This window comes from Canis aureus, chromosome 3 (assembly GCF_053574225.1).
Source record: "Canis aureus isolate CA01 chromosome 3, VMU_Caureus_v.1.0, whole genome shotgun sequence".
Lineage (NCBI taxonomy): Eukaryota > Metazoa > Chordata > Mammalia > Carnivora > Canidae > Canis > Canis aureus.
The window spans coordinates 61,708,496-61,735,000 of NC_135613.1; the positions used below are offsets into that span (position 1 = coordinate 61,708,496).

General features: G+C 37.8%; 1 long non-coding RNA gene across 9 annotated transcripts in view; it reads left to right on the top strand.

Moving 5' to 3' along the window:
• Positions 1–836: 836 nt before the first annotated feature.
• The window catches only part of LOC144311166 (uncharacterized), a 243,173-nt gene continuing 217,504 nt past the window's right edge, over positions 837–26,505 (top strand). For all 9 annotated transcript variants that reach the window (XR_013376741.1, XR_013376747.1, XR_013376743.1 and 6 more), the window contains exons 1-2: positions 837–944; positions 18,246–18,399. This is a non-coding gene — a long non-coding RNA (uncharacterized LOC144311166). The remainder of the gene's footprint in view (positions 945–18,245; positions 18,400–26,505) is intronic.

Here is a 26,505-nt window from a genome sequence, read left to right on the forward strand (position 1 = left end):
TTTCAGGTATGGTTGCATGGTGTGGAGCATTCACAGCCTCGGGAGTGGGCAAGAATCATCCCTGCAAAGGGCAGCATTCAGTGGCAAGATTCTCACCTTGACTCACACAAAGGTCACCAGGCTCCACTGAGCCCCCTCCCTGACCAGGCTTCATTCAACCTTAGCCCCTAAAGGCATGAAGGAAATACTCACATGGCTTCCAACAACCTCAAGGCCCCATCTCCATCTTGAAGGGCCTATGTAGGAACGCTCAAGACTACTCAGTTTACTGCCTGTTCCAACCAGCCTTGGTGGGAGGGTAGGAGCCAGTTAGCAGACCCAGTTGGGTTTCACATGGGCCCACCTGTTCTTCATGCTCCTTGTAATATTTCACTTTCCTGACTCCTCTGAAGCCTGCTCACCTCCTTTTCCCTCAGCCTCCCTTTAAAATCCCCAGTCACCTCTGTACAAATGGAAATTGAGTTCAGCTCACACAGGATGCCTTCCCTGGGGCCAGAGTCTATAGATTGAAACCTGTCCTTTGGCTTTAAGTAGTGTCAAGCTTCCTTGATCTTTGACCATGGTTCAGCCTGATGTGGAGCAGAGATGTGAAGGAGCAAAGGTTGGAGCATGCTGCTCTCTGGGGAAACCATTCCAGGCAAGAGGGAGAGAGCCTGGCCACAGGACAAGTCAGGTTGGAGAAGCCTGGAGCCACCAGGGAGCAGGAGAGGCCAAACTCGTGTTTGTGCATTGGCTTTAACGGAATGGACTCTGGAGCCATCTGAGGCCTTTAAGTAAATCAGCAACAACATTTGACTAAATTTTAAAGGAACTTAACTTTTATGACTGACTTGAAAGTAGAACATAGCAGGTAGGGGATGGGTATGGAAGTAGAGTGAGGCAAATCTTGAAAGTCCTGGAGGATGATGATGCCATTTCAGAGTTGGTGTGTAGACATAGAGGAGGTAAGAATAGTTTGGATCTTAGATGTATTTTTATTTTTTTCAAAGATTTATTTATTTGTTTTAGAGAGAGAGAGAGAAGGTAAGAATGAGACTGCTGGGGGCAGGGAGGAGGGCAGAGGGAGAGGGAGAATCCCAAGCAGGCTCCCTGTTGAGCATAGAACCCGATGTAGGGCTCCGTCTCACAATCCTGAGATCATGACCTGAGCCAAAATCGAGAGTCAGATGCTCAACTGACTGGGCCACCCAGGCACTCATAGATAAAATTTTAAAGGCAGATATTCCTCATATATTTGATGTGGTGTTCAAGAGAACTTTTGGGGTCAAGGATGTTTCCAGGGTACTCATCTGAGCAAAGAGGTCATCATTTCCTGAGAGTGGGGAGACAGTTGGAGTGCTTCACGAGGGGATTAATGGGATAGATGGCAGACGCTGACTACAGACAGAAGTTTGAGGCTTCTACTAGATGTGAAAGTAGAGATGTTAAATACAACGGTGGCATTCAGGGGTGGATTTCTGAATTTGAGAGTCCTCAGCACATACACATGTGTGTGCGTAGTGTGTAAAACTTTAAGAGTAAGTAAAATCAAGACAGTACATATAGAAAATGAGCAAATAGGAGGCCTGAGAATGAGATATGATTCATCTTAAATTTAGTTAGAAAAATAAGGAAGATTCAGCCAGAGGATTGAAGAAAAGTCAGGAGGCTGTGAAGGCCTAGAATCTACATGATGAAAGTGTTTCATAAAAGAGGGTGTGAGCAGCCGTGTCCTGTGCTGCTGCTTGTACAGGAATATGACACTTGACAACTCGACGGTGCATTTGGTAAGGTGGAGGTTATTGTTGTACAGACAACAGCATTTTTAGTGGAGTGGCAAGGCAGGTAGCCTGATGCAAGGGGGTTAACGAGAAGATGGGAAGACAGAAAATGTGCAGCAAATGTGTTGTTTGTCCTATCTATAAAAGGAAATAAAACCCTTAGCATGGGGGCTTGCCTATCATAAATGATCTCACTTCACTCTCAGGACGTATAATTGTCAATCAAAATGAAATATATTTTACTATATTATGAGCTGATCCAACCCCTGGACTGCTGACATGTTCTAATACTTGGCGCCTTGCATAAGACCTTGCATTTAATGGATGATCAATTAGGCATTATCAAATGAATAATTTAAAAAAATATTTGACAGCTTAAGATAAATCGTTGTGTGAGCTCTGGGACAGATGCAGCTAAACTTATAAGTGAATGCAAGAAATGTCCCCACACATGTGGAGAATGAGCCTCTATTTGTGTCCACATATGTAACATGACTTGGAGGGAATTAAAGGGCCCAATGAGATCATTTAGGTATACTCTGCTGGCATATATAGTTTGAGTCATTTTGGATGTCCAATACAGTCATATCTTAATCTAAAGAAATGTTAAGTTTTAGACAAAATTATGCTAGAACTAAGATAATGGAGTTGACCAGTTGTGTTTTTATGATGGAAGCTATCGTTTATAGTAGTTAAAATCAGCTGCACTAGGCATTTTCTGGGTGTTAATAATACAAGTTTAAATGAAAGTAATTTTAAAATGTCTTTGACATCAAACCCAAATTCCCCTGCGTTAATTCTCATGTTTTTCAAATAAATGACTTTCGCAAGTTTTGCAAACTCATTGAGAATAATTGAATCCTATTTGCATGGATACCAAGGCAGGGTGTCCTTGATCCTTTTTTTGACAAATTACTAACACTGATCCGACAGGAGGAAGTAGATAATTAACCAGAAAATAAAATGCCTATTTCCTTAGGAGACACAATGCATGCTCTGCAAAATAAAGCACTTAATTTAGGGAATAATAATTAACTTTTAAAATGTTGGTTGTTAGTGTTAAACTCAGCTAAAATTTAAACCCTTTAGAGTATATTAGTACCAAACACTGTGAATCTGACTGAAAACATTTTACTTGTTATTTATATTCATTGGTGTTGGGGAAAGTGAAAGCCCTTTGCAAATAGACCTTCGCCACCTTTATAATATTGTTGAAAAGCCTTATTGTTTATAGCAGCAATGTCCACAATAACCAAACTGTGGAAGGAGCCTCAGTGTCCATCAAAAGATGAATGGATAAAGAAGATGTGGTTTATGTATACAATGGAATATTACTCAGCCATTAGAAATGACAAATACCCACCATTTGCTTCAACGTGGATGGAACTGGAGGGTATTATGCTGAGTGAAGTAAGTCAGTCGGAGAAGGACAAACATTATATGGTCTCATTCATTTGCGGAATATAAAAATTAGTGAAAGGGAATAAAGAGAAAGCAGAAAAAATAAGTGAAAATATCAGTGAGGGTGACAAAACATGAGAGACACCTAACTCTGGGAAATGAACAAGGGGTAGTGGAAGGGGAGGTGAGTGGGGTTTCGGGTGACTGGGTGATGGGCACTGAGGGGGCACTTGGTGGGATGAGCACTGGGTGTTATGCTATATGTTGGCAAATTGAACTCCAATAAAAAAATTTTTTTTAAGTCTTATTGACAGAGAATCCCTGTTTTTACTGTTTACTAAATCCATTTCTTTGTAGACAGAGTGAAACAAAGACTTCTCTTTAGAGAATATATTTTCTTGAATTAATCCTAATGTGTTAGAAACTGTATTTTGTTCAACAAACACACCACTTCACACCCCTAAAAGACCAATGTTTTCGAGGCATACTTTTGTTCTTCCATCTCGAGCTAAATCAAAAGACATACTTCAAACTCGAACTGCCCATCTCTGATCCTCTACACTTTAGTAGTTGCTCAATTAATCTTGAATGTGGAACCCTCCCACTATAAGAGTGACAAGAATAGGGACTTTGTTTAATTGTATCCTCAGCTCCTAGTATCATCCTGTACTTAATAGATGCTAAAATAATATTTAGTACATGGATAACCTGATTAAAATTTAAAATAGCCATAATGTGAAATGCATAATATCAGCATAGCTCAAGCCCAAGCTTGTTATACTATGCCTACATCTCAGAGTCGTCTGGTCCATCTCTGGTTCCTTCCCTCCTCTCTTGCATTCCTTTTTCCTTCTTCCTACATCCACCTGCATAGTCTGCCAGATTCCTACAGTGAAGGTGTTTAAAACTGAATTTCTAACTACCTGTTTTAAATTTCTTTCCTGACAAAGAGATCTCAATTCCCTTGATCATCTGTGATTTACTGAGTCCTTTGACCTCCTCCTCTTCCTCACCACAGCACTTCCCATGCTCCTCCTAGCGAGGCCAGTGAAGATGTGCCCATACTCCCACTTCTGACTTTTCCCTTTCCTCCCAGAAATGCATGTTTGAGTTCTCATAATCTCTTATCCTGGACCTCTGTGTGCATTTCTGTCTAGTGACATTTTCCTGGACCTGCTGTGGGAACCTTGTACCTGGTCTCTCTGCTCCAAGTTCCTCAACTGTCGTCTCCCGGTTGCATCTGTTCTACACATACATCCATGCCCTGGATTTCCCATCTCTCTCTTGCTGAAGAGCAATGCTACAGAAGTGACCATGAAGAAGTCCATCTCCTCAGGGCATGCAGAGTTTTCAGTGTCAAGACCCAACCTATTTTTACAGTCTTTCTCCTCCCTTTGCTTTGTTATTATTATAATTATATTCCAGCCAAACTAAACAGAACCCCTCTGCTCACACATTTTGCAAATATTTGCTTTGTTCCTGCTGTGCCTGAAATAACTCTTTTCATCCCTTTCTATTGAAACCCTGCTTATTTCACTAAGATTCTTCTCAAATGCTACTCCCTGGGTGCATGCACACAGGGACTCAGGGACAGGATTTCCTGCTTCTCCTACTGCTTCTCCTACAGGATTTGCCTGCTGTCATCACTGGTCCAGAGGAGGCCCCTCTGTCATCACATCCTGCTCTTTATCCTGCTGACACTTCCTCCTTCTTACAGCTTACAGTTCCCCTGCTGCAGGTGGTCAAGAGCAACCATTGTAAAAAAAAAAAAAAAAAAAAGAGCAACCATTGTAGGGGTTCACTACACATCCTTCTGTTTGTGTGTGCTCTGGTCAGGTCATTCTTATAAGGCTGGCATCGCACTATGGGACAGACTGCCTCCTCTGTTTTGTGTGGTTCTGTGGTGTTTGGAGCCCTATCTTTCAGTATCTGTTTCCAGGCCATTGCTTCTAACTGCTGCATCTTTTCCTGCCAGTCTGCTAGTTCCACGTCAGCCCCAGTAACCTTTGAAAATACAAATCTGACCATGTCATTCAGTTGCTTAACAGCCTTCAGAGATCTTTCATTTCATTTAGAATAAAGAATTCTTAAAATGTCTGCACAACTTGCATGACTTTGCAGGAGGCAGGCTGTATGCAGCTCTGCGCTCTACCCACTGCCCTTATCCCTTCCATCTGCACCTCCAGCACACTGACCTTGCGGTCCTCAAACTTGGAACAGTCCCCGTTTGGCTCTTTGAAAACGATGCTCTCTCTTCTGTGGGGTACCAGCTGGAATTTCACTTTCTCAGATAAGCCTTCTAGGACTAGCAGAATAAATCAGGGGCCAGAGTGTTGAATATTCATTCACATCAGGTTTTTTAAATTATACTTTGCACAATCTTGCACAGTATTTATCCCTGGCTTCACTTCCTTACTGTGTGTCTGACCTACTGTGACATCAGCTCTGTGAAGGCTGTCCTTCCTCATGGGAGGACATGGGCAGCCCACAGTAAAAAAAAAAAGTGCTAAGTGAATGGATGACAGGAAAGGTGACTTACTCAAGGTTGGCAAACTAATTAAAGTCAAGGTCAGGACAAGAAAGTAGTGCCTTTCTCCTTCCTGAATTTGATGGTCTTTGAATGTAGTGCAATGGTGTCTTCTTATGACTACTTCTAGGTCAATGCCTTGTACAAAATCGATGTTCAATGACTGCAGGAATAGGTATAAATAGCAAGAGATGGGACTGTTGAATATGTGGCTTTATATTTACAAATTTCTATGAAATCTGCAATTCTTAGAAACGAGTGGCAAAAAATAATTGTCACTGCCATTCTCTTAAGCTCATAAGGAGACACTAAATTTTAAGCTTTTATCAGGTTGAAACTGCTTTCTTTCTTTCTTCCTTTTTTTCTTTCTTTCTCTTTCTTTTTCTTCTTTTTTTACAGTCATAAGGTCAGAGCAACATTCTGAAAGTGTTGACAGGAGATTCTGACTCAGAAAATGTCTGTTAAAATGAGTGGAAGCTGTTTCAGACTCCTGGTGAATAGAGAGAATCAATTTATGAATGTTCAAATTGTGCTCATTTTAATAAAGGAAAAAGACTAATGACCTCTGTTTAAAAGAGGATGGATGGATTCAACTTTCTAAGGATATTTCCTTTACTTCTAGAGAACTAGAATAATAAACTGTCATTCTCTGCAACTTGGTTTCTGCCTGAGCAGGTTTTATCAATGGGCCTGTCACAATGCTGAAATTGGGAGCTCTTGCTATGTTGTTTTATAAATCTAATTATCTTGAATCCTTGCATTATCAGCAAAAAAAAAAAAAAGAAAGAAAGAAAGAAAGAAAGAAGAAGAAGAAAAAGAAACTCTTAAAAAGGATCCAAAATAGGCTTTTTCCTTATTTAAGTCTTAGCACTATCAGAGAAATTTCTATTTCTTCACCAATTGTTGTATTTATATTACTTACTGAATCCAGACCTTGAAAACCAAGAATGTTATTTTTTCCTGCTATCCTCAAAAAGTTAAATTACTTGGAAAGTAGTACTGTTTTAACTTTCGGTAGTGCTGATAGGTAAATAAATAGAAAATATGGCTCTTACGTAGTGTGACCAGGCAGGGGTGGGGTGAGTGGGTAAAAGAGTCCCTGGTCCCACTAGCCTGTCTCAGCATTTCATGTTCTATTATCTAGACCTATTCCTTTGGATTAAGGTGCTATGTTTATAGGATTCTGTTTTAAAAAATTATGTGTAAAAAATAAAAAAAATAAAAAAATTATGTGTAAGAGAGATAGGGAGAGAGGGAGCACAAGCCCCTGTGCATGCAATTGGGGGAGGGGCAGAAGAAGAGACTCAAACAGACTCCTCACTGAGCTTGGGAGTTCCAGGCAGGGCTCTATGTGAGGCTACATCTCAGCACCCTGAGACCACAACCAGAGCTGAAACCAAAAGTTGGACACTCAACTTACTGAACCACCCAGGTACCTCTGTAGGATTTTTATTTACTAAGTTCTGTCTAATTTTCAGAGTTTATCTATTCATTAATTATTTCATATTCACAGCTATGATATAACCAGATGAGTTATTAATACCCAATAATAGAAAAGGAAACTGAAATTCAACACGGCTAATTTATTTGTCCGTAGACTTGGAGCAGACATTCAGGCCTTCTGATGGAAATACTTCATGAATGTCACCAAGTGCTAATGATTATTTACTCTAAGTGCTTTGACTGAGGCTTTTATGAGTCCTTTTTCATAGCCTCAGCTCTTCTTCCTTTCTGATAGTCTCTCATTTGACAACCATTTGCTTACCTTGCTTTAGGAAAGTCTATCCTACCAGGAGTTGGCTTTTTCCAACAAGTTTTACTTCTTTCTGGTGCCATCATGGCCTCTCAGGGCTCTCAGAGGTTCCCATTGTTGGATTCTAAAGCTCTTAACAGCTTACCTGGTGGGATTCAGAAAAACAAACAAGAATGAAATTAAGGAAGGAAAAAGAGTATGCTAAGTTGATGACTCTGGCCTCAGGAGACGGTTAAAAGAGGAGTCCAGGGATAAAGTTGCATTTATGGACATGAAGCAGGTTTTCAAAAAGGTGACAGAGGGACTAAACCCTGGCTGAGAAATGGCTGTTGCATTAGTCAGAATTCTTGAATCGTAAGTGATGGTACTCCAGTATATCAGTCTAAGTTAAAACAAGAAATTAATTAGGTCACATCACCAGGTGGAAGAACAGAGTATGGTAATGTGGATGGAAGCTAGCATCGGGGACGGCTGTAATCAGGGATCCGAGCTATCAAGCTGGCAGCCACTACTCTCCTCTATGCAGTTTCTCCTTTTTGAGGGATGTGGAGGATGGGGTACTGGAATATAGATAGACCTCCATTTTCTACTCAAGTTCTTTAACTCTATAATCAGAGATAAAAGATGTTCTTTTCCTAGCTGGAGTTAGAAATATTTAGGTGAGTGGGGGACCTTGGTGGCACAGCCAATTGAGCATCCAACTCATGATTTCAGCTCAGGTCATGATGTCCAGGTCCTGGGATTGAGCCCCACATTGGGCTCTACATTCAGCATGGAGTCTGATTTTCCCTCTCCCTCTCCTCCTCATTCTCTCTCTCTCTCTCTCTCTCAAATAAACAAAGAAAGAAATGAAATATATTTCTTAAAAGGAAATATTTAGGAGATAAATCTGATAAACCCACTTTGGGTCATATGCCAATTTCTTTGCCAATCAATATGGATGGGCACAAGTTTTATGACAGCCCAGGTTGGGTCATGTGCCCACAGCTATAGCCGGGAAGGTGGTTGCCAAAAGAAAGTGCAATTGTGCATTTATTGCCTTCCAGACCCAGGGATAGATCATGGAAAGCCTAAAAATATGGAGTTTGTCTGCTATGCATAGCTTATCCTTACAGGACTTAAAGTAAGAAAAAACATAAGTTTTACACTTCAGGAAAATAATTCTGGTAGTAACGTAAAGGGTAAAATAGAGTCCCCACCCCCAGCTTGATTGAGGTATAATATTTTCCAGCTTTATTGATATATAATTGACATATTACATTGTGTAAATTTAAGGCATAAAGCATGGTGATTTAGTATGTGTATACATTGTGAAATTATTATCAAAACAAGGTTAGTTACCACATCCATCACCTCACATAGTCACTTGTGTGTGTGTAGTGAGAACATTTAAGATCTACTTTCTTAACAAATGTCCAATATCAATACAGTCTTGTTATCTGTAGTCCATGCCATGCATTAGATTCCCAGAACTTAAAAAAACAAAAACAAAAAAAAAAACAAAAACAAAAACAAACAAAACAAAACAAAAAAAAGATTCCCAGAACTTACTCATTTTACAATCAGTACCCTTTGTCCAACATCTCCCCACAGTTCCTGGTACCCATTCTACATACAAAAGAGATCATACAGGTTTTGTCTTTCTCTAATTTTATTTGGCCCAATGCCCTCATGGTTCATCATGTTGTTGTAAATGGTGCTCGTTCTCTCTTTTTAATGGCAGAGTAATACTCCATTGCAAATATTTTATATATATATATATACATATATATATATATCGTATTTGTCTTTACATACATTTATACATTTTCCTTATACATTTGTCTGTCAGGGACATGTAGGTTGTTAGCCTGTCTTAGCTTTTGTGAACAATGCTGCAATAAACATGAGGGTAAAGATACCTCTTGAGATAGTGATTTCATCTTTTTCAGTAAATACCGAGAGGTGGAATTTCTAGATCCTGTGGGAGTTCTTTTTTAATTTCTTGGGGGAGTCTCCATGCTATTTTCCATAGTGGCTTAACCAGTTTACACTTCCACTATCATGCACAAGTGTTTCCTTTTCTTTATATCCTGCCATGACTTACTATCTCTTGTCTTTTTGATAATAGCTATTCTAACAGGTGTATGGTAATATCTCATTGTAGTTTTGATTTCCATGAAATAGGGGCAGCCTGGATAGCTCAGCCATTTAGCGCCGCCTTCAGCCCAGGGCCTGATCCTAGGGACCCGGGATCAAGTCCCATGTCGGGCTCCCTGCATAGAGCCTGCTTCTGTCTTTACCTTTCTCTCTCTCTCTCTCTCTCTCTCTCTCTCTCTCTGTGTGTGTGTGTGTCTCATGAATGAATAAATAAAAAAAAAAAGAAAGATTTCCATGAAATAGAATATATGGAAGGTAAGTGTCCTAGAAGGCTGTTCTACACGTCTAAGATGCAATTTATGGCCATGAGGAAGGCACTAGCAGTGAGTATAAAGAAGTGGGGTTATGCTTTAGAATTGGTATGAAGATAGAATCTATAGGATTGTCGAGGCTTAGTAGTGGAGAATGGAAGAAGATGAGATGTTTCTAGCTAATGTGATTGCATAAATGATGGTATAATTCACAATGTATAGAAAACATAAGGAAAAGCAGATTTTCCAATAATCTTTTTTATAAAATCTGCCCAATTTTCATCTCTGGGTTACTAGGCAGTGACTGTGAGCTTTAGTATGTCCAGAAAAATAATGACTATTATTCTTAATTTCCTTTGTCTTTGATGTAAACTCTTTACTCAAAGAGTAACTAAAAACCTGCTAGAAGTATCTTGATCAGAGCCAAAAAGGAGAAGACCTTGGCAAGTGGCTTTTTCTCTCCTCACTCACTGAATCTCAAATCTGCATCTTCTCTGGTACTTTTGTGCACAGAGATGTTAATTCCTCAAATGGTACATTTTTTTTCTTTTTACCTATATGTATGTGTATGGATAGGGTGTATGCATTAGACATGACTGCACACTACTTCCTAAGTCTTCCATAAATGTTGGAGCAAGGAATAGCAACAGTGGACATGATACATGTGTCTGTAAGGACCTCAATAACAAGCTCAGAGATTATCCATGATCACACATTTAAGTGTCTGAAACTATCTCTAATTCAATTAATATCTTCCTATGTAGATGATTTTTCAAGAAGTCCTGCTCATGCTGCCATAGAACTCAAGCTTACCGACTGTATTGTCTTGACTTCATTAAAAGCTCTCATTCTTGATTGGACATTACTACCTCAAGCTATAGAATGAATTGTTTGTTTTCTTGTGTTTAGATCCATAAATAACAAGAAGAATGTTAGCATATACTTTCTCAGTAATCACTTTGACAAGCTATCTAGTATTATCTTTAAGGTTCCAGTATTAAACAGTTTCAGTTAATTTTATCATAAGTATTCGTATTTCTGAATCTCTGTATTCTAGATCAGGATTTCACACTACAGGCTGATTGCCAGTTTGGGGGGTTTTATTGGAACCCAGATATTCCCATTTGTTAAATATTTTTGTGGCTGCTTTTGTGATAAAATGCCAGAATGGAATAGTTGTAATAGAAACCAACTACCCTTCATAGCCTAAAGTATTTATTATCTCACTCTTTATAGAAGAGTTTTGCCAACCTCCATTGTAAACTATAATTTCTTGATAAGAGGAGACCTAATTACAACTAACATTCTCATTAAAGGCATTCAAGAACAGGGTGGGGAAATACTCTTAAAAATATTTCCCTCTTTTCCTCTGTCAGCTGCTTTCTCTTTATGTGGTTTGTTCTTCCATGTATTTAAACTTGAGTGGATTTGCTGCAATGTCCCCACATACGATAGTACAAGCTGACCTACACCACCAGTATATGTGCATTTTAGAGGTTGATTTCTTGGGTCAAACTGGAAAAAAATAAATAAGTCATAAACATTTTCTGCTACCGTTGTGCTGTTCTCCCTACAGTGGAGAATCATTTTTCATTCAGATTATTTTTGAGAGAAGCTAACAAAATTAAAACATTTATGTTCAAGAGGTAACTCTTCATTGCCATTCTCTGCACCTTTTAATATCAGTTTATTTCCAGAGAAACAGAGATGTCACAGTTATGTCACCCTAACAAACTGAATCTTTATGGTTTCTCTGTGTCTGGCTATATATGATTCATAAGATCTATGGACTGGACACACATTTAGTGAAATGACTTCTGCAGTCTCTCATACGATGCTAACCTTTTTTGTCATTTGGGTCTTCCCTTAGGCAAAACGACGACTCTTTCTAAAGGAAACAAAAGTTAAAAGATAAATGTAAAGATGAAACAAACAAAAAACCATATCCCTTTGCTGAAATAGAAAAGAGAGAATGCAGTGGTTAGAGTCCCACCACAGGGGAGGCAGTTTCACATAGTGTTCTGGGATTAGTCTGAATCTCTACGCTATGGTTTAGCAGCAATGTGACCTATCTGAGATCCATTTCTTATCTGTAATGTGAGATAATAATAGATCCTATTTCATGGACTTGTAAAGGGGATTAAAAGAGTAATTGCACATAAAGCACTTAGCATGGAGCCTGATATTTAACAAATGTTCAACAAATGTTAGCTCTATTAATAGGGGCCATAATGCCTCCTTATAAGACTTACTGTCTTAGCTAGGTCTGCTGTAACAAAATACCATAAACTGGGTAACTTATCAACAACAGACATTTATTTTTCAGAATTCTGGGGTGTGGAAATCTGAGGTCATGATGTCAGCATAGTTAAGTTATAGTTAGGAAAACATCACCCAGGTTGCAAATGGCTGCTTTTCCCTGTGTCCTCACATGGCTAAAAGAGAGCCAGTTCAGTGTGTGACTTCTTGTAAGTACACTAAATCCATTCATGAGAGCTTATCCTCATGATCTAATACAATCACACTGGAGGTTGAATTTCCAACATAGGAATTTGGGTAGGACACAAACATTCAAATCATAGCATCCACTCTTATGTTCCAAGAGACTCTGGAGCAACATCTACATGAAGACATCTGCTCAGTGGGAGGTCACAATGTAATAGTCCAAGAGAAATGAGCGGTTACACAGAAGGCTGACAGACACTGCGCCTGGCCTGAAGAGGGGGTTTAGGCAAGACCAGGTATAGGAAGAAGGGAAGGGAGTCTCACGAGTCTTTACATCCACTTAATTAATCACATGCACTCTCTTCAGTAAGAAATAATGTTATTGTGCAATTAGATTTAATTACTTAGAAGAGATTTTCAAAATGGCAATCACCTTATTTTAAAAATAAGGTGATTATTCATATTTTTATAAATATGAGATTAAGAACATTTTTTGTTGACATTAATTTTTAATAATGAATATATAGAGTATTGCTATTTAATTGCCACCTCTAATTCATCAACAATGACCAAAAAACCCACATGTATCTTCTAAATATTAAAAAAACTAGGACTGTGTTTTTTCCTACTTATGGAAGAAAAGGAAAGATTTCTCACTGAGGCCTGGAGAGGGCCTTCCTCTCTGTAAAATTAATGATTTTGCTAAACGATATCATGTTGACAATTATTCTCATTCCTTTAGCTGTAGTGAGCTAGTGGGAAAATGTGCAAGCTGGTCATCCTTCTTGTTTAGGTCTTGGCCTGAGAATACATATGGGATCTGATGATGCCTTAACTTACAAAAACAAAAACAGTAGTTTTATTATTACCAGATTTCAGTAAAAACATTCACCTGATATACAGCCTCAGGGATCTTAACAAGTTCCCCTGGGCTTCTTCTCTGATAAACTAGCTATAAAATTGATTATTTTTATTAGTAGGTAGTTAGGCTTTCTTTTGCTGCTCTTTTTTTTTAATCAGTTTTCTTTTAGCAATAAAAATATCAAGATCCATTAATATTTCAATTACCAGTGTTCTTCCTACTATAACTGATTGATAAGTATAATATTTTAAAAAGTTTTTCAAAAAGTTATTTTAAAAATCTGATTATAGAGAGTAGAGAAAGATAATCCAGATTTTATTAGAATAGTTACAGGAGAAAGTGCAAATTAGCTAAACTTATCTTCAAGAATAGAAAACATAGACACGCTTGCAAGACAGTAGTCATCTGGGTGATTCTTTTTTTTTTTTTTAAAGATTTTTTATTTATTTATTCATGATAGTCACAGAGAGAGAGAGAGGCAGAGACACAGGCAGAGGGAGAAGCAGGCTCCATGCACCGGGAGCCCGATGTGGGATTCGATCCCGGGTCTCCAGGATCGCACCCTGGGCCAAAGGCAGGCGCCAAACCGCTGCGCCACCCAGGGATCCCATCATCTGGGTGATTCTTTAGGACAATCGATACACTAAGGTGTTCTTTGAATTGGGTTATAATATTTTCTGTAAGCTGTGGAAGTTTCCTTTTGAGAAAAAATGTGAAGCCAAATGTAAATGGAGTAAACTGTATAGTAAGTGGAAGTGGATTCCTTTTAAGAAATTATTTGCATGCTCATCTGTGAAATTTATGACCATTTTTAGTATTACTGTTTTAGGATATCACACCATTGGTTGGCACCTGGGTGGCTCATTGGTTTCAGGATGTGAAATTAAGCCCTGTGTCAGGCTCTGTTCTCAGTGGAAAGTTTGCTTCTCCCTTTCCCTCTGCCCCTCCCCCTGCTTGTCTTCTCTCTCTCTCTCTCTCTCTCTCTCAAATAAATAAAGAAATCCTTTTAAAAAATAGAGTATCATACCATAACTAATTAAATCTGCTTTATAAACAAGCCACAGCTAACAAAGAAAAACTACAGGAAAACATTTATCTGTTTAAGTCAAGAATTTGTCTTCCTGGAGAGCCTGAGTGTCTCAGTCAGTTGAGTGCCTGACTCTTGGTTTCAGCTAAGGTCATGATCTCAAGATCATGAGATTGAGCCCAGCTTCAGCCTCCCAACCATGCAAAGTCTGCTGCAGATTCTCTCTTTTTCTCCCCTTCCCTCCCCCTGCTCATGTACTCTCTCTCTGTGAAATAAATAAATGAAATCTTAAAAAAAAGAAAGAAGAATTTGCCTTCAGTTTGGATGTCAAGCTTTCTAAAAGTAACTTAAGTCCCTGAAATCACAAGTTAGTTGCTCTCTGACATATATATAAAGTTCAAAACTCTGCCTACTTTCCTGTGGAGGTCATCATCTAATCTAAATCCTCTGATTCACCAGCCTGTCTACTTGGCAGGAATCTGGAAAGCCAGATGCTGTCACATTTAGTTTTTGTATAATGAGTCCTGGTGAATCCCATCAACTTCATCTTACTCTCCCCTCACCTGTCATTACAAACATACGTGCAGACTAACATACAATCCACAAATGAGATTTTCTGAGTCCTTTTCCTAAATTCAGCCAATGTCTTGTGTGAATTTGAAAAGTTGGGAAAGATAAGATATTAAAGATATAAAAATATAGTCCAGTATTCTCACAGATTACAAATACTTGGGCTCTGAAAGCTAAACTTACTATTGACCAAAAGTTAGTGGCAAAACCAAGAATGGAGATCAGATTTATTCCTGTTTCAAGTTTTCAACTTTTATTTTCACTTAAAACATGTAAACACATTTTTTACAATATGTACTGAGATGGAAGGATTGTGTTTAAACTCATGTGCCTTCAGATTATTTTGGATAAATTCCTTCAATTTTTCCATTCAATTTCTTCCTTAGCCAGTAATAATTTGGAAAATTACATTAAATTATTTTTCCCATTTATTATTTTTCCATTAAATTTCCAACCATTGCCACAATTGTAAAATAATGATCTATTTTCTGATTATATGGCTGATAGTTACTTTATAAAACACTAGTAAAATAAGTTTATAGAAACTTAAATGTGAATACAAAAAAAATGTATAATCTCAACTCTTAAATAATCCACTATTTTGAAGCATTATCTTTTGTTTTTTATTTTGGATATCAAGCATTCATTAAATCTATCAATTAAATCTATCAACTTATTTTGGTGCATTTACAATTCTTAGAAGTTGGACATACATTTTAGACAAATACAACCCATTTAGTATTTCTACTTTCTATTTCTTCCAAAAGTTACAGTTAAATAATTTCAAAGTAATAAATTACAACCATAGTTACAAAGGAGAAAAACAGAGTGTCCTGAGTATATATAACAGAGGAAATTCAGTTGTAGAGATAGAGAGGCCAGACAAAGCTCCCCTAGGAAAGTGGCCTTCACATTGATCCTGAGTGATGAGTAAAATTTAGCTAGATAAGGAAAAAATAGAAGAGGTTAAGGCAAATGTATCACATGTCATACACCTCACTTTTAAATTCCACTTTTTATTTTGAACATTAAAAAAAAAGCAACTTAGCTGTCATTCTTTATGCCCTGACAAATAAAAATTATCCTTTCTAGTCTTCACCTTTTTTTAAAGAAATCTCTACACCCAATGTGGAGCTTGAACTAATAACTTCAAGATCAAGAGTTGCATGTTCTACCCACTGAACCAGCCAGGTAGTCCCCTAGTCCTCACACTTTTTTAAAAAATGAATATAAATATAACTTAATAAATGATGAAATTACAGGATGTTTTCAATACCCTTCATTATATATTTTGAATATCCATTATTTCAGTTTTATAAGTAAACTGTAATAAAAATTGTTTTTTTAAGATTTGTTTCTCTATTTGAGAGAGAGACAGACTAAGTATGAGTAGGAGGGGTGGAGGGAGAGGGAGAGAGAATCCCAAGCAAACTCTGCTGAATGTGGAGCTTGATGTGGGGATGGATTCAGCTCGATCATGACCTGAACTGAACCCAAGAGCCAGATGACTGATCTGCTGTGCCATCCAGGCACCCTGTAATGACTTTTTTTTACTTCTTTTGTTAAGTCAGTCAGAGAAAGACAAATACTATATGATCTCACTTGTATGTAGAATTTAAGAAACAAAACAGAAGGACATAGAGGGAAAGAAAAATAAAATAAGATAAAGAGAGAGAGGCAAATTATAGAAGACTCTTAACTCTAGAGAACAAATGGAGGGTTTCTGGAGGAAAGTAGGTAGAGGATGGGCTGGAGGAATGTCAAGTGTGAAGAAGGCACTTGTGATGAGCACTGGACATCATATGGAAGTGATAAATCACTGAATTCTACTCCTGAAACTAATAGTATATATTATATGTAAACTAGCTTGAATTTAAATAAAATCTTGAAAGAAAAAAAAAAGATGCTTTCTAAAAAAAACAAAAGCAAAAAACTTTCTGAATCTATAGCTGTTTCCTGAACGCATATTCCAAAATGTGCAATAACTTGGCTAAATAAAAATAGTGATAATATTAATGACTCTCAATACATATTAATAAAATTATTTCAGGAAGTACATCAATTACTTATTCTAAGGACACTACAGGTGAGTTTTGATCTAATGTGCCTATAGTATATATATTTTTATATCCAACAGTAATAATTTTTGAATTTGAAATTTTTGAATATTTGAAATTCTTATTTTTATATTCTTTTTCTGCTTGTGATAATTTGCTATGATAAATTAGTATTTTGTGTGCTCTTGCTCTGTATTAATACAATTTATTATTGGTGTCTATTAATTTTATTATTTGTCTGAAATTTTTATATATTAGAAGTATTAATACATTAGACATTTTATTTGGCAAATACTTTATTTTTTATTATTTAGTTTTACTATTTAAAAATTTTATATAAGGGATCCCTGGGTGGCGCAGCGGTTTGGCGCCTGCCTTTGGCCCAGGGCGCGATCCTGGAGACCCGGGATCGAGTCCCACATCGGGCTCCCGGTGCATGGAGCCTGCTTCTCCCTCTGCCTGTGTCTCTGCCTCTCTCTCTCTCTCTCTGTGACTATCATGAATAAATAAATAATAAAAAAATTTAAAAAAAAATAAAAATTTTATATAAAACATTGACATTATCTTATGATAGATTTTTAAACTAGTCTATATCATAGATTGTATAGTGTATATAGGTAGATAATATAAGAAAAAGAACTCCAACCCCAGCATGATCCTCCATAGCCAACTTTGGTCAGCTATTTTATGTGAAGTCCTGAAGCTTTTGTTCTATATATTTCATACCTATACATTCATATAAGCTTTTCTACAAAATTGTTCTTCTATAAACATTGTTCTTCATGGTATTACTATGTCCTAGAAATTATTTCTTGTTGGTTAAATTTATTTCATGTTGATAAAAATAGCTCTGCCCCATTCCTGTAAATGCTTACATAGCGTTTCATAATGAGAAGTTAGAAATGAAAGCAGTGATATGCTAGGAAGAGTTTAACAACCATCTCAGTGGGAAAAATAAATAATTAAAGCCTCGATTTTTACCTTCACTGACTTATGAGGTGGAAATTATCTTATTCCTGCTGGTTTTCAACTGCCAGTAGTTTATCTACCAGATCACAAAATTTCTGAAATTAACCATTGGCTTTTTTGCCAGTTGCACAAAGCTGACCTTATAGGTTAGCTTCTCACACAGAGTGACTTCTTGCAGGAGCAATGATCTGGAGCACAGCGCTTGAAGGAAGGAAAGCCCCGAAGGCTGAGGCGGGGGCAGGCTGGAGGCCTCGGGTCGGCCGTGTCCTGCAGCTGTGATCACCGGCTTAGACCCTGGCGCCTGAGCGTGTCAGGGGAGTGCACACCCCTCCAAGCAGGAATGCAGAAACGGCAGAGCAGAGTAGAAACCAAGTGTCTGCCATGGCAGGTGGCTATAGTCCCTGATTCAGCCAAGGAGAAGCAAAATACTTCTATTCCTGTAGGTTGTAAGATGATGACCGGAGGCCTGCGTTTCTCCCTTTAGGCATCTGACATCGGGCCTTGAACCTGCCTTGAAATTCTGGATGCATTTTCTCCCGATGAGTTCTGTTTCAACATGGGAGCATTCTTTTTAACGAATCCTTTAGAGTGGCTCCCTAGCGCAGTGGACAGCGTGTTGGACTTCTAACTAACCCTTTGTGAATAAATATTAGATTATTTCCAGTTTCTCATTTTTAAAAACAATGTTTCATAAGTGCCATTATATGTGCAAATATATGACATTCTGAATAATAGAAAACTGGAATTGGAATTCCTGGATTAAAATAAGTATCGGGCAGCCCGGGTGGCTCAGCGGTTTAGCACCACTTTCAGTCCAGGGCGTGATCCTGGAGAACCTGAATCGAGTCCCACTTAGGGCTCCCGCCTGCTTCTCTCTCTGACTGTGTCTCCGCCTACCACCCCCCGCCCCCCGTCTCTCATGAATAAATAAATAAAATCTTTTAAAAAATAAATAAAAAATAAATACCTTAAACATTCCATTAAAAATGCCAACATATCCTCCTAGATTTGACAATTTGGATCTTCACTTCCTGTCTTTTGTGGGTATTAGTTTCCCTTCAATGTCTTCAGTATTGTTTATTATTCATTGTTTATTGTTTATTATTTCTGGGTATATGTTTTTTCCCTAACAGTATATAGAAGATTGCTATATATTGTGGATATTAATTTTGATCTATTATAAATGGTTTCAAATTATCATTTACCCTTTAATTTTGGCCATGCTGCTTTTCCTCCTACGGAAGTCTATGCCAATATTTCTTCCTTATAGCTTTTGATTTTAATATCTAACTTAGTAAGTCCTTCCTTTTTAATATATAAGAATATTTTCTGGGGCACCTGGGTGGCTCAGTGGTTGAGCATCTGCCTTTGGCTCAGGTAGTGTTCCCGGGGTCCTGGGATCAAGTCCCACATCAGGCTCCCTGCAGGGAGCCTGCTTCTCCCTCTGCCTGTGTCTCTGTCTCTCTCTCTCTGTGTCTCGAATAAATAAAGAAAATCTTTTTAAAAATATATTTTCCTATATCGGTTATGCGTATCTCTAAAGATTGCTTTTCTTTCTAGTATAAAAGAGTAATATAAGTTCAGAAATATTGCTTATCTATTTCTTCCAATAATTTGTTGTTTCCCCACTGAGCTGAAAGGTTTCCTTTGTTTAAAAGCTTATGATTATAGACTCCTTATTTAATTTCATTGACTTATTTGTGTTCGCCTATAACAGTACTATAATTTTTATAGCTTTATCACTGTCCTTCATTTTGAAAAGTATCTTGTGCATTCTGGAGTGTTTTATTTTTCACATGAACTTGGGAATTTAGAAATTTCCATTGGGATTGTACTGAATTTATAGATGTATGTTTGGATGTTCCACTTCTCTTGTAATTTATTATTATTATTGAGCCTTCTTTACCTTCTTCAGTAAAGCTTTGACATTTTATTATATACATCATAACCATTTCTTGTTATATTTATCCCCAGGTGCTCCTATCAGTTAGGTTTCTAGGTTGCAAGTAACACAACTCTATGGACAGAAATAGGCAATACAGAGTTTTCCCAAAGATATTGGAGGCTCACATACATCATAAACATGAGAAGCTTTTCAGTAGGCAACATCCAGAGTTCTTCTGGAGTGCTAAGAAAATGGAAATACAATAACACTGAAGCAGCCAAGCACAGTCCAGTGTGGACTCTGCAGCTGCGTTAATCCAGTCCAATCATTCTTCCTGAAAACTTGAGTCATGAGCTAAACCTTGAAAGTTCTCGAAAATCCAGTGGCTCAGTTGAAATGGGATACCTGTCCACTCTTTGTTCCAGGGACCTGGGACAGAAAGATTTAGGTCCTTTCCACTTCCACAGATGGAGTTGGACTCTTGGGATTATTTCCCACAAAAAACACATTTCGTGGTGCAGTGCTTCCCTCAGAGGAAACAAGGGTGCAACAGGAAAAGGAGGTGGGTCAGGTCAGAAGAGCAGCTCCTAGAGCACTGTAGTATTCCATGGAATGTCAGGAAGCTACTCAGTCTCATCTGTTTCTCTTGTATTTGCTTACTTTAATGCTTCTGTTATTTCAAAGAATTATTCACTTGATTGGCATCGATTTTCTAGATAAGTATCCACATTATAAATACATATTATTATACATATTTATAAATGTAAATGCAAATCTTGTCTCTTCAGGTCCAGGGTTGCATTTTCATTTTTCTTATTTTATTGAAATTGGTTTGATCTCTAGAGGCTATTGTTTCTTTTTTCTTTTATAGTTATTATTTCCTAAGCAAAAATGCCGTATTGTTTATAATTATCAAATACTTCTCTAAGCCTCATAGTCAAAAAAAGATTTTCTGGGATCCCTGGGTGGCGCAGCGGTTTGGTGCCTGCCTTTGGCCCAGGGCGTGATCCTGGAGACCCGGGATCGAATCCCACGTTGGGCTCCTGGTGCATGGAGCCTGCTTCTCCCTCTGCCTGTGTCTCTGTCTCTGTCTCTCTCTCTCTCTGTGACTATCATAAATAAATTAAAAAAATTAAAAAAAAAGATTTTCTAAATTCCACCCTTACTTGTCTCCCAGCTTCTTTCACTTTGTAACAATACTCACTTTTGAATCTTTTATATGTTTTTTTTATATTTACATTCATATTTCTGGACAATATATATGTCTTCAGAACTTACTATTTTGTTTAAATTTTAATTGAAATTCCAGTGTAGTTAGCATACAGTGTTAATATTGTTTCAGGTGTACAATGCAGTGACTCAGCACTTCCCTACATCACCTGGTGCTCATCACAACAGGTGTGCTCCTTCATCCCCATCGCCTGTTTCACCCATCCCCCCACCACCTCCCCTCTGGTGACCAGCAGTCTGCTCTCTTTTTCTTGGTTTTCCTTTCTCTCACTCATTTTCTTTCCCATTTGCTCATTTTTGTTTTTTAAATTCCACATATGAGTGAAATCATATGGTATTTGTCTTTCTGTGACTTATTTTCTTTAGCACTATACTCTCTCACTCCATCCACATCATTACGAAGGGCAAGATTGTATTATATTTTTTAAGATTTTATTTATTTGTTTGTTTGTTTGTTTGTTTATTTGTAGCTCTTGCCAGTGAGGAGAAAGGGCAAAGGAAGAGGAAGAGAGAGACTCTCCAGTAGACTCTGTGCTGATCACAGAGCCTGATGCAGGTCTCAAATCTCATGACCCAGAACCAAAATCAAGAGTCTGATGCTAAACAGTCTGAGTCACCCGGGCACTCCAAGTTTTCATTCTTTTTATGGCTGAATAATATTCCACTCATCAATCGTTGGACACTTGGGCTGTTTCCATAATATGACTAATGTAGGTAATGCTTCTATAAACATAGGGGTGTATATATATATATATATATATATATATATATATATATATATCTTTGAGTTAGTGTTTTTGTATTCTTTGGGTAAATACCCAGTAGTAGGATAGCTGGATCATAGAGTAGTCCTATTTTTAACTTTCAGGGAACCTCCATACTGTTCTCCACAGGGGCTACACCAGTTTGCATTCCCACCCCACCAACAATGTAGTTTCCCTTTCTCCACATCCTTGCCAACACCACTTGTTTCTTGTGTTGTTGATTTTGTCGCATTCTGACAACTGTGAGGATATATCTCATTATAGTTTTGATTTATATTTCCCTGATGGTAAGTGATGATAAATGTCTTTTCATGTGTCTATTGACTGTCTGGATGTCTTCTTTGGAGAAATGTCTTTTCATATCATCTGCTCTTTTTAAAAATTGGATTATTTAGGGTTTGAGGGTTGACTTGTGTAAATTTGTTATATATTTTGGATACTTACCCTTTATCAGAAATGTCAAGATATATCTTCTCCCATTCTGTAGGTTGCCTTTTAGTTTTGTTGGTTGTTTCCTTTGCTGTATAGAAGCTTTGTATTTGTTTCATTAGCTTCAGAAGACATAGCTAGTAAGAAGTTGCTATGGCCAATGTCAAAGAAGTTACTGCCTGTGCTCTCTTCTAAGATTTTTATGGTTTCAGGTCTCACATTTAGGTCTTTAATTCATTTTTAATTTATTTTTGTGTGTGATGTAAGAAAGCAGTCCAGTTTCATTCTTCCGCATGTGGCTGTCCAGTTTTCCTGACACCATTTGTTGAAGAGACTGTCCTTTACCTTTAGAACTTCTGATTTTTTTACTTTAGGCAGACATTACTGGTTCCCCATTATAGTACCTGAGCCTTTAACTCCCTTATATAATTTCTTCCCTAATTCCCTACTTTTATTTTCCCAACATACTTACTGTATAACTAGTTAAATCAGTAGCAGGCTCTTACACTGTTCTATGTAGGTAAGTACATACATACATTTTTTCACTGACGAGGCCAAAAATATGAATTATGTATTCTTTACTCATATTATTTTCACTCAGACTTAACCATTGCCTCATTGCTTTTATTTACATAATTATCTATTTATCTTCCATTACTTCTCCCAAAAGTAATGTTTCACACAAGCCATAACATGCCAAGTCATATATCTGGCTTGCTTCTGTTGTTAAGTTCCTGATTCTCTTTCTCCTTCTTCTCTTTTCCTCTCTGCTGCAGTCTATACTGCTTACTCCTCACCTGCTACAGGACTGCCATCTTGGGACTTTATCCACTTTTCCACAGTGAGGCTTCCTTTCTGGATCCCATCCCTTCCTCTTGCTTTACTGCCCACAAGCACCTTTTCTACAACTTCTTAAGAAAGAATACTTGGAGGATCAACTGTTAAACCCTTGGTTGATTATTTATTTATTTATTTATTTATTTATTTATTTAATAGATTTTATGCATTAATTTATTAGAGGTGGTGGGGGAGGAGCAGAGAGAGAAAGATAAGCAGGCTTCACATCCAGCACAGAGTCCAATGTGGGGTTTGATCCCACGATCCCGAGATCATGACCTGAGCCAAAATCAAAAGCCAGACACCTAGCCAACAGAGCTATCCAGGGATCCCAATCCTTGATGAGTTTTATATGTCCTTAATCTGCTTTACAATTTTATGTGTGAGCATGTCAGGTTAAAAAAAAATAATTTTCCTTGGAATTTAGAAGATGATGCTCCGTTTTACTATAAGATCCAGAATTGCTACTGAGTAATCCAGTGTCATTTTGATTCCCACTCCTGTAACATGCCGATTTCCTGATCCCACCCCCTGATGCTTTGAGGATTATCTTCTTACCCACAAGGTTTTTAATGTACAAATTGATGTACACCAATGAAGTTCTTTATTAGTTTTACTGGATATCCAGTAAACCTTTTCAGTATTGGCTTTTAATGTGTGCCTCTTCACTTCTAGGACATTTTCGTGCTTTAAAAAAGTATATCATATATATTATTTATATACACTAGTATATGGTTTTATCTATGCTTTTATCCTTGTTTTCCTTTGTTTGGGCTTCTTAGCTATGCTGGTATGTAATACCCAGCTATCCTCCCTCCCCGCTTTGCCCCACAACCACCTGTCACTAGATTGCCTTCTATTTTTGCTCCTAAGGTCCGAGCTTATCAGTTTTTATCAAAATTCTTTCTCTTTTTCAAAATAAAGAAAGCTGTCTTATGTGATAATGTGTACTCAGCAAATAGAAGCATACATCACTGCAAGCCTCTTATTAAACTTTGGATCTTACAGGCCAACGTGGATACAGGACAAAGAAGCTGTGATGGATCGTCATTTACAACATGTTTATCTCTTTCATGACGTGAGAAGTAATGTTATTGATTCTGAGATGACTCTTATAGTCTAAGAAATAATGAAAACCCATTGTCACATAGCCATTCACTCATTTATTAATTTTTTTTCAAGAAAATGGATATGTACTGTGGATTAGACATTAGGAGACACTGACTTTGATTAAATAAAAACTGAAACCCATTCACTGCATTGGAGGAGCTCTCAGTACATTAAAGGAGATAAGAATGTAAATGCAGTACAACACAATAGGTTAATAAATATAACAGCACAATGTTTTACTGTAGTCTAAAGGAGAGGACTATGTTTTTAAATTTTACAATGAACTCTAAGTCTGGAGGTTTCTGGAGGTCATTTTGTCCTAAAGAGAAACAACAACAAATGAGCACTTACTATGTAAGAATATCTTCAGGTAATTTCACTCAATCTTCAAATGAGTAGGATACCATATCAGATTTGCCAGTGAGAAAATACATGGAGGGTTGCACTCACTCATCTGTTATTTTTTTTATTTTTTAAAGATTTTATTTATTCATTAGAGACACAGAAAGAGAGAGAGAGAGGCAGAGAAACAGGCAGAGGGAGAAGCAGGCTCCATGCAAGGAGCCCAACGTGGGACTCGATCCCAGATCGCGGGATCAATGCCCTGAGCCAAAGGCAGATGCTCAATGGCTGAGCCACCCAGGCGTCCCCACTCATCTGTTATTTATCAGATACTTACCAAGTGTTACACCCCATGCTCTGCACAGTAGAGGCAATCAGAAATAAGTCTCACTGACCTTGATTTCACGGTGCTTAGTCTGGTAGGTGTGAAATATATGTCAAGTGATCCCACACACAGAAAATAGGTAAATGTTTAAGATGCGTGTTACATGCTGTTGTCAGCGTGCACACTGGTGGAATCTTGTCATTCATGTAAGAGTGAGTTTAGGGCTTTGGCTCATTGCTAGGCATGGTCCTACTGCTAGAAATACTACACAGATAAGTCCAACACGCTTCTTACCCTCAAGAGAATTACAAACTGGTAGATGCCCAGAAAGGACAGAAAATATGTTAGAGGTTATATATTTAGGAAACAGGGATCCAAAATTTCAAAATTCACACTTATTCTGATGCCAGGCCTGTCATCCCCTATAGCATGCAACTTTCCCATTTAGTGAGCTTTTGTCTCTTTGCTTAGCTGCCCAACAAATGAATGACCTCCCCGTGTCGGAACATTCCCCACACAATAGGAGTCTGTGGATGTGGACACTGAGAAAACAGTCTTCTTTTCTAGGTCACTCACACAGAAACAGGTTGGGCGTGTGGTGTACCAGTAATGTATGCTCCCCTTCCATTTTAAGTGAAGGAGTGGACATTGGTGAGTGTATGGGCAGAGAGAACGTGGCCTTCAGGGGCTCGCCGAATGGAAGCGCAGTCTGTGGCTCTGATGCTCAGTGGTGGTAACAGGCATGGTCACAGGGTGCTGTGATTTTGACTCCAGTTGTCTCTTTTTCTTACTATTACTGAGTCTGGTTCTCCCTTCTTCTGGCAACTGATCAAATCATCTGGACTTAGTTTCTATTACTTGCATCTAAGAACCCAGGCTAATTCAGTTTGGGAATTTTCACAGCAAGCCCTGAACTTGCCTGCCCAATAGTGAATTGGATGATGGTGAAATGGAATTGTCAGGTGCTCATGCAGAATTCTGTGTAACTTCCAACTCCATCTCCTTCACTGTGAATGATCAACAATTAAAATACTGGCCATGCTTTCAGGACCATTGACTGGTGTCATGGCAAAGAGAATCCCCTTAGAATAATTTGGCTTATTGAAACCTCTACATTGATTCAGCCAAAATGAGTATCTACAGATATCCAGACTCTCATTGATAGTGCCTTCTACACAACTGAAATTGATAATAAACCTGAGATATTTTTCTTTTCTTGTAGGCTACTCCTACTAGTTGTTAACCTTTATACTCACTTTATAGCTTATTCTTTAGATTTTGCGTGAACATCCCCATCATTCTAAAATTTGAACTGAAATATCTGTCAAAATCTTTAACCTCGTGATCACCAAATAACTGAGTACTTGCGATTTTCTACTTTTCAACGAGTTGCTCTGATACCAGATACACATGGTCTAAAGGGGCCATCAGGGAATTTGCTGATCCTCAAAGCTGTGGTGTCAGCCAGAGAAGTCTCCTTACCACCCCTGCATTTGTCAGTGGTCACTGGTTTACTCATTGGTACCTATTCTTGTAATTCATGAGCAACCTCCATTTTTCTGAGTTTTCACTAACATTAATTTACATAAATCTTCCTTTCTTTGTTGTTGAAGTTTCAAAGAGCTTTATATTTGCCACCAGCAAAGTTTATTAAATAAATATATATCTTGCTAAATAGAATTTTTTTCTGTGATATTTATTCATGATGGAAATGATTAAAGAATCTGTTGATTGAGCATGTTTAATTACAGGACTACATTAACAGTTCTGAAAAGAAAAATGATCTAGCTATCCACATTTTTCATTCTGTCAGCCTTTCACA